This window comes from Amblyomma mixtum, chromosome 3 (genome assembly GCF_055824585.1).
Source record: "Amblyomma mixtum isolate Tamu chromosome 3, ASM5582458v1, whole genome shotgun sequence".
Classification (NCBI taxonomy): Eukaryota; Metazoa; Arthropoda; class Arachnida; order Ixodida; family Ixodidae; genus Amblyomma; species Amblyomma mixtum.
In genome coordinates this window covers 271,068,810-271,077,547 of record NC_143014.1, presented here as the reverse complement: position 1 = coordinate 271,077,547, position 8,738 = coordinate 271,068,810, and the positions used below count along the sequence as shown (strand labels likewise).

Sequence of the window (8,738 nt, the reverse complement as noted above, 5' to 3'; positions counted from 1 at the left end):
GCGCCGTCTTGTAATCGAAACACACCACAGAAACAATGGCCACTGTCGCTGCTTATGAGCCAGGCATTTTTGCAACGAAGTTAGCAGTGCAATAGGCCGAAAGGTTCGACTCATCAAACGACGGCACCGCACTGCTGACCTCATTATCGTTGTCGACCAGACATCCATAACACATATGCCCCGACGGATCGCTTAATTGGGAGCTGCTACCACTCTTGGATGAGAGCGCGCCCACCGGCAGCACACACCGGTAATCCTTCTTTAGCAATTCCAGCACAGTAACAGCGGTGCGCAAGAGCGCCCAGCAGCAGCACGAGAAAAGAAGCGAAGCTCACGGCGCTGATTTCAGAAACCATGCAAGGTAGATGTACTATGGTAGCGTAGGCTCCATAGAAGCCCATACGTTCAAAACATGGCGGCTTGTGGTGCGCAGCCAGCGCCGTCTTCGAAATGCGTGGACAACTAAAAACTTACGTCATAATTAAAACAAAAACGCGACGTCAAAGTCACGTGTTTTAGTGACGTCATATACGTGACGTCAGCGTCAGGTGCTGCTTGGCGGGAAAAATAAACTGCTGAACGCCGCGACGCTTCAGCGCGACACCCGACACGAGAACGAAGAAAGAAGACACGAGTGCCGACCACCAACGCTATTTTTAGGTAGTCAGTTCTCGTTGTGCCTTTTTCCTTCGTCCTCGCCTCAGGTGTCGCGCTGAATGTCGCAGGTGTCGCGCTGAAGCGATGAAATGTGACGCCGCCAGACAGGTTATCGCTCGCACATCGTGCAACCGCACACCTCTTTTTTGCGTACGGAGGCGCCATGGCCACAGACGATGCCCTTTGGGGGCAAAAGCGACAGAACCGCACCCAACGGAACGAAACTAAACAGAAGCGCTGGCAAAAGGCAAAAGCGGAAACTGTACACGAACGATGCACACCAAGAACTCGAGCAACAAGCAACGAGGAAAAAGTAGGGCTAGCAGAATCGAGTTTCAAACAAAAGCAAGCAGAATGGTCAAAAGATATGACCAGGGTATTACATCAGAGCACCGTCAACCTTGGCATCGTCCCGCTGCCATTGCCGCTACTCTGAGCGAACGCTGTCATAAATTTTTACTAAGCAAGCGCTATACTTTCTAACAAAATGCACACAACTAAAATATTTTAAAAAGGAATCACTGCAATTGTTTTTGAATGCTTTTGAAACACAAAATATGTCCTAATTATTTTCCTCTTCTAGTTGTTTGTCCACTCATTTCATTTTGGCGCTTTAGTTCCACCCATAATTTGATGTCGCTAGCACTTGGTTCTGGACCGCATTCGGGCTCCGGCTTCGCGACCTATTTCAATAGACCTTGAACCATGCAGCATGTCGGATAGGCTTTGGATTTGACGCGCTCGCTAGACCATGCCCACTCACGCACGCACGCACGCACGCACGCATGTACCGACACGCATATTCATGCGTCCACGCGTCACAAATTTCTCAAGTTTTTAATGCTAATATGTGCACAAGAACTTAATTATTTTTGTAACGAAAGTTTCATTTGGTTTTAGTCCTTTGCTATCGCACTGCCCAAAAGCATAGAGCCCGAAAGAGACGACCTGGAGGAATGCCTGGAGGCGATGCCTTTCTAAACGGGCCGAAGGAAGCCGGAACTGGCCGAAGCGCTAGCCAACGAACGCAGCGTCTGGGGAGGGACAGTACAGTGTCGTGGTCCTCCTTTGTGGTGCCGAGAGCATGAACCATCGCTGGCATGAGCATTTGTCACTCTTCCGATATGTGATGTGCCGACAGCAGTGAAATTCGCTGGTGCGATGTACGAAAACGTGTTAAGGTGCTGAGTAAACCTGTGTGTATAGCGTGCGTCAGCGGGCTCGACGGATAGCGCGTCGTCCTTTGCGCGCCTTCACTGGAAACGCTATGCTGACGGCGGGGCTCAGTTCCTCCATGGCGGAGCAGCTGGTGGGAGACCACTACCCAGGTGACATCTCGCATCTTGGGGGTAAGTTAATTTTCTTCGAACCTGTACATTATTTCAAAGCCTTTGCGCACAACTGGCCACGTCAACACAGCTAGTACAGAGACGCGAAGACGCAGTGCCTATCGCGGCAGCACGCAGCGCTGAAAGGTTGTTTGCTGGCGGCACACGGGCATGAATGCGCGTGTAGTGTCAGTGGTCACACGGTCATGGTCAGTATGCCATGCAAATATGCACAGCTGATCCGATCGCGGGTGCGCGATATCGGCGCCGTACTGCTGCCGTACTGCCATTCATCTCTCGCCGAGAATGGAATATGTGCCCGCCAATAGATCTTCTGCCCGGGCTTTACATTCTCGCCGCATGTTACGCTGTAATTGAAGTAACAGCGCTCGAGCAGTTTAACTACGGAGACTGCGATTCAGCTGCATGCGTTAGGATTGAGCTTCCTCCTCTTTCACTTGTATTTCACTTGTACTTTTAGAAATTGTGTATTTAAGGTACGAAGCTCCGTGTGATCCAGCTGCGTTCGTACTTATACCCGAGCCAGTGTAGTCGAGCCTTGAATAGCAGAACGGTGAGATAAAAACAAATTGCTCTGAAGTTTTTCGCCTCTATTTTGGCATTCGCTGTTTCATACTTTGGCTCGGAGCTGAAATGGTACAAACAACTGCACAATGCACACAGGTGCCCTAGCTCCATTTGCCCTAAATCCCGAAGTTGCAGTGAAATTTAAGGGTAATTGAGCCTTTAATATGTACGAAGAGTAAACTTTATTGTTTCATGATTATAACCAATGGCGCAAATAAATCAGACTGACTTAAATATGCTGAGGTACCTCTCCAATACCTTATTTGATGTTAAAGGAAAAAGTGTGCTTTTTCTGCAATTGGCACTATTAATTCATCATACCTGTGAGAATGTGAAATCAGTGCTAATCATGCAGTTTCAAATTGAGGGACGCATGCAGAATTTGAAGCAAACCAGCCTTCTACTGAAAATATTGTTCTGTGTTGGTCTGTTCTTTTGAATGGTGGCATGTATTGTAGAAACGATGCTGGATATCGATATGCAAACGATGTCTCATCTGAGGCTAGCTTGTGAATGACTGCCGTGGTTATGAATTTCTTGTTGCCAGGCCCACTTCGAAATGTGGTTAAACAGTCGTGCTCCATTCTGCGACCGGCTCCTTTTTGTGCCTTGCATTTTGCCTTACATGCTTGATTCTAGTCCATTTTTTGCACTGTGCTGCTGTTAAATGTGTCTTTTTACCTTGCAGCAAGCTCCACATAGCTTTACCAACAATGCCTCTTCCAAGCTCTCCAGTATGGCTGTGCCAGCCTTTCACTTGGTGCTAGGATGCCCAGCAAGCAAGCAGGCTTTTGAGGTAAGCACTGAAGACATCTTCCGACACAAGTAGCTTTTATTTTCCTAGTCCACTGCTACTTGTGTGACCCCTCGTTATGTTGATTTTGGCAAGTTAGGTTGCCTATTAAGGGCTCTCTTTTGTTTTTCACCTGCTGCTGTGGCCTACTGCATTGGTGTTCGGCTGCTGAGCCCAAAGACGCGGGATTGAATTGCGGTGGCTTCGTTTCGACAAGGCGAAATGCATATTTGCTCGTGTGTTATGCAATGTCAGGGCATGTTAAAGAATCTTTGGTGGTCGAAATTTATGCACAGCCCTCCTCTATGGATGGAGCTAATGTTCAACTTTGAGGCATTAAAGGGACACTGATGGCAAACTGAAGTTTACCTGTGATGATGGAGTTCCGCATTCTAACCACAAAGACGTCACTTTTTCTGAAAGTGGAGCTTTATAAGCCAGAGAAAGCAAAACATACAATTGTCATCAGCACTGGCTGATTTCGGAAGTAAATTGCGATGCGTCGACTCCGTTTTTTTTTTTTTGGCACAGATTCCAGAGGCTAGGCTGAACTGCCATTCACCTCAGAACTGTTATCATGGAGTCCTTTGTGTAGACTTCAAGAGTTCAAATCGAGTGGCGGGAAAATTTTTAAATGTAATTTTTGCGCCAAGCATTGTGTTGGTGGCCTTTGCGCTGCTGTTAAAAACTGGGATAGCAGTATGGTATACCATAAAACTAGGTTCAGGACTTGCAAGAAGTGGTTTATCACATTCTGCTAGCTTGTGCAAGAAACTACTTCAGGGATATGTGAAGGTGTCTTTAATGTGTTCCTGAGTGAGCACTAACTCGTTAGGGGGTAGGCAGCTTCTAATCTGGCACTACAGTGCCAATGTCGTGAGTGTAAATCATAAGATGACCATCAGTGTGCACGCCTGATTTCTGTGACACTTCAGTGGTGTATAGAAGTGGTAAACAAATCTGTAAGGTATTTGATGCATATCTCCAAGGCAACGGCTGCATGAGTAGCAAAGCCTTTAGTCAATCTTCAACGGAAAGAATTTTCTCTTTTAGATGACGTGCTTGTATATCAGTGACAGTTATTTGTTGTCCTGCCTTTCGCTGGTGTGGGTCATGATGTGTGCGCATCTTCATGCGAGCCTTCTTTTCCTTCACAAAAAATTCAATTGATAGTCCAACCTGTTTTCTTCTCTTTTCCTGTGTTGCATCTTTTGGCTGGTTTTAAATCTGTAACTGAGCTCAGACCGTGATAATTACAGCCGGAAAACAGGGCTACTGAATGTGAGCTTGGCATAGATGCGTACTGTATGTGTGAAAGTGCAGTCTACAATATTCAGAAATGCTTGATAGCCTTACAAGAATCTAAAATTTTGTTGGCATTCATATTTGTTTTATGTTCAAGTGTCGAGAGTTTTTCCGCTTCATCGTGTGATTAGAGCCACTTTGGTACTTAAGCTGAAATCTTTTCTTTAGCCTGCATGTTTCTCACTTTTGGGACAGAAACGTGGAGGCTAATGAAAAGAGTTCAGCTTAAAAGAGTATAGACACCTAATCTTGGTGGCATGTTTTCTTCTCTATAATGATGCGGAAGACACTACTATGCATGAATCACCATCTGGTATTCGCGTGCGACCGCTAAATAATTTATAATCAAATTTTTCTGCCATCCTGTTTCGGTGAACAATTTGACTGTGGCTATGACATCAAAGAGAGGTTATAGGTCATGTGAGGCGTGGAAAAACTGCACTTATAATCGCTGCTTCATCATTTTAATTTGCTACAGCGCTGACGCCAGCATTCCTTAAGAGCCAGAAGTACCAATTGTATTGCAGTTTTTCATGCCTCACGCGACCAATAACCTCGCTTTGACGTCACAGCCATCATTCAGCTGTTGAAACCGAAACAAATACAGCAGGAGAAAGAAATTTGATTATAAATTATTTAGCGGTCATAGGAGGATGCCATGTGGTAATCCGTGTAAATACTTTATGCCTTATTACAAAGAATAAAACACGTGGACAGCATAAGGACAGCAGAGTGAGCTATGGAAAGAAAAATGATAAGTCTAAGAGACCAAAAGGGGGCGGAGTGGGTGAGGGAACAAACGCGGGTTAATGACATGCTACTTGAAATTAAGAGGAAGAAATGGGCTTGGGCGGGGCTTGTAATGCAAAGACAAGATAACTGCTGGTCCTTAAGGGTAATGGAGTGGATTCCAAAAGAATGCAAGCATAGCAGGGGGTGGCAGAAAGTTAGATGGGCGGATGAGATTAAGAAGTTTGCGGGGATATGGTGGCCACACCTAGCAAAGGACAGGGTTAATGTGGAGACATGGGTGAGTCCTTTGCCCTGCAGTGGGCGTAGTCAGGCTGATGATGATGGTACGTGTCGCACCTGCTGCTTCGTGCTATCAGCTGGCCCATGCTTGGCCGACCAGACTAGCCAAATTTTTGATGTGGGTTTTCTATTGGACCTGCATTTGTGTACTCAGGGGACTTGAATAGTAGCAGGTGATCCTGTGCATGTGTTCACGCCACAGCACACATGACCCACACTGCAAGCTTCTGTGCCTTTAGTAAGACAGCTGCATCAGTCTGGGACATAATGTATCCCAGTGCTAGAGTATGAGTAAATTGCTCTGGAATTTTAATCTGGTATCAGGTAGCATAGTGCAAAAGAAGGCTAGCGCGGCTGCCTATTATTCTCTTGGGCAGCTGTGTTGGATTTTCAGTGCCTGTTAGTGTAATCCGTGAAAGTTCAATGTAACCCATTCGTTTCGATGTAAATTAGAAAGTCCTTAGAGCCCTCTACTTTTTAATGATAATAACAAGGTAATGCAGCAATTCAATTGTACCTGTTCTCTTTCAACACAGTAAAGTGCTGCTGGGTCGAGTTCACAGTTATACTTTGTAGGTGTGCTCAGGCTGTCATCATCAGCAGCAGCAGCAGCCTGACTACACCCACTGCAGGGCAAAGCCTCTCCCATTTCTCTCCAATTAACCCTGTCCTTTGCCAGTTGCGGCCACTGTATCCCCACAAACTTATTAATCTCATCCACCCACCATTATCATTACCAAGCTCATACAAATGGATTGATGCACATAGTGTCAGGTGCATAATGTGATACCACCAGCTCACCCCGAGCTGTGCTCAGATTTGCCTCATTGCTGGAGGAGCAATAAGGCAGGCATGAGCTGAAAAACATGATTTTTCAAGAATGTCTTTGTGGAAATTGCAATTAATCATGTGAATTTGCTTTCATTTTAGGAGCTGCACACAAGCTGTGCACCTTTCCATGCTGATCATGCTGGCCAGGTACGCTTATGGTTACATTACTAGGTTGTTTTGATAATGGCAGTTGTGGATTTCTGTGTGGTTTTGAAACATAAATTGTATAAGTATTTGGCCTGCCACAAAAGTATAGTGGTGCATTCAGGGCCAGTGTTACAAAGGGATGTTTTGATTGCTGCAAGAACTTGAAGGCCCCTGTGTGGTCACTGTGGAAGGCCCCCTCCCTACTTAGGAATTGCTATTTGGTTTACTCAGTCATTTGGCAGAGGAATAGTGTATAGAGATAAGGGATGGAAGAATGCTTCCAAGTAAAGAAAAAATCCAGCAAGCAGTCATAGAAGCAGAAGTACAAAAACGACAAGGCTTTCTCTAATTTACATCGAATCTTTTTCACTTAGACTTCTTATTGCATAGAACGGCTAATGCTTGGCTTACACACATATTTTCTTTAGGTATGCGGTAGGTCTCAAATTCTTGTATGATATGGTCACGGTGCCAAAAAATGATGGTGGTGTTAGAAAACTCGGAATACAGAGGAATGTCTTACAACCAGCAGCGAGACGTGAGGCCAGTGTTCCTCGAACTAAGTTCGTACACCTGTCATGTCTGGCTGATGCAGCAGCTCTTCTGGTTATACACCTTCGAGTACAAGTTAGATACAGAGCACCAATAGTACTATCTATACAAGTCGCAACGTGCTCGACATTGCACTCGTTTCGCTTACATGCTCCCATCTTTCATTTGTTAAAAAGCTCAATAAGCTGAGTAGGCATCAGAAAGGCACTTCGACCTCGTATAGAGCAGTAGAGTTCTTACAGAATAATATAACTTGTGTAAGTATGGAATGACCACAATTGAAAGGCCATATTTCTTTTCAACTAAAGTGGCGGTTTGGACTTGTTGGTCAGTTATCATGGTTAAAGAATGCAGTGTGAAAAAACAAGGACAAATGAAAAAGTGGACAGGACTGGCGGGTGTCCATTTCTTCGTTTGTTTTTGTCTTTTCGCACTGCATTCTTTAACCGTGATCACATTTCTTTGTCCTTTACATTTTTTTTACAAAGTTTGTGCTCGCAAATGTTAGAACATACAAATAAAAAAATGAAGCCTGGCTGATAACCGCCAGAAATTTTGACCTGCCAAATATACTCACGAATGCAACAGTGAGACAGGTGGGCAAAAAACAGCAGTACAACTTTTTTAGATTTTTGACAGTGGTGCTTGTACTGCAGCTACTGCTAGGATAACATGTCTTGCCTCTGCAGCTCTGTTGCCTTCATGCATATATTCTGTAAACGAAAGGTTTTTGTGACTTGTAGCCGGCCTTCAAGGTGCTGGTGTTTTCGCATCTGTTTTAACCTCTGTATGCAAAAGCCTTGCCAAAAATAGCTATCAGGAAATGCGTCCATTGGAAGAAAAGTGACATAGGATTGCGATAATTCCGTACATACACCAGTTATCTCATTCTTTGAAGAATGCTGGAGCCAGGTGCAAGGTTGTGAGGGCCTTTTGGCCCCTAATAAGCTTGAGCACCTTTGCCCACTCATTGACTAATGGAAGACAGGCATTAGTAAGTGAAAAAAGCACAATGTCAAGCACAGCTTAACAAATGTAAACTGTGCTCGTGGTGTTTTTTGTCATTCCTTTGCTACATGATTGAAGGTAAAGGTGCTATCAAAGTAAATGAAAGTAAATGGAAGGCAGTATTAGTGAAAATTTTTGATTTCATAGCCTAATTTAGATTGTGCAAATTATATAGTGCACAAATAAATTTCGCACATTACGATTTGAAGGCAGGTGTACTTTGTCCAGGCCGGCTGTTGCATCAACCCAATATTAAGGGAGTAGAACTTGCATACCGAGCTGCCTCATCTCCACAATCTTGTGGGTCATTGTAACTTGTCCATCTGGACAGGGGAATTTTTCCAATGCTGCCTTTGTTTTTCGGCACCATGTCTAGCAGATGCAAGGAACTGCCAAGCTCCCGACCGCTCAGCTAAAAATAGTGTCATGCGCAATGCAAGCACAACCTTTCTACAATGATTACAATTGTAATTACGATTGCAATGAGGTTTCTGGCA

The 8,738-nt window shown here is 44.8% G+C and overlaps 1 protein-coding gene across 1 annotated transcript in view; it reads left to right on the top strand.

The window, feature by feature from the left end:
* Positions 1–1,748: 1,748 nt before the first annotated feature.
* Positions 1,749–8,738, top strand: part of LOC149354738 (uncharacterized) — a 46,952-nt gene continuing 39,962 nt past the window's right edge. The window contains exon 1 of the mRNA XM_089576031.1: positions 1,749–2,006. The gene's annotated coding sequence lies outside the window, so the exon portion shown is untranslated. The remainder of the gene's footprint in view (positions 2,007–8,738) is intronic.